This window comes from Lucilia sericata, unplaced genomic scaffold, assembly GCF_015586225.1.
Source record: "Lucilia sericata isolate MDLA Ls3-8-SP2 unplaced genomic scaffold, ASM1558622v1 Contig000111F_arrow, whole genome shotgun sequence".
In the NCBI taxonomy this organism is placed as follows: Eukaryota; Metazoa; Arthropoda; class Insecta; order Diptera; family Calliphoridae; genus Lucilia; species Lucilia sericata.
In genome coordinates, this window is record NW_023994143.1 from 495,001 (window position 1) to 495,417 (window position 417).

Consider the following 417-nt stretch of genomic DNA (forward strand, 5'->3'; position numbering starts at 1 on the left):
GTCTAGTCTATAGTCTAGTCTATAGTCTAGTCTATAGTCTAGTCTATAGTCTAGTCTATAGTCTAGTCTATAGTCTAGTCTATAGTCTAGTCTATAGTCTAGTCTATAGTCTAGTCGATAGTCTAGTCTTAGTCCTATAGTCAGTCTATAGTCTAGTCTATAGTCTAGTCTATAGTCTAGTCTATAGTCTAGTCTATAGTCTAGTCTATAGTCTAGTCCTATAGTCTAGTCTATAGTCTAGTCTATAGTCTAGTCTATAGTCTAGTCTATAGTCTAGTCTATAGTCTAGTCTATAGTCTAGTCTATAGTCTAGTCTATAGTCTAGTCTATAGTCTAGTCTATAGTCTAGTCTATAGTCTAGTCTATAGTCTAGTCTATAGTCTAGTCTATAGGTCTAGTCTATAGTCTAGTCTATAG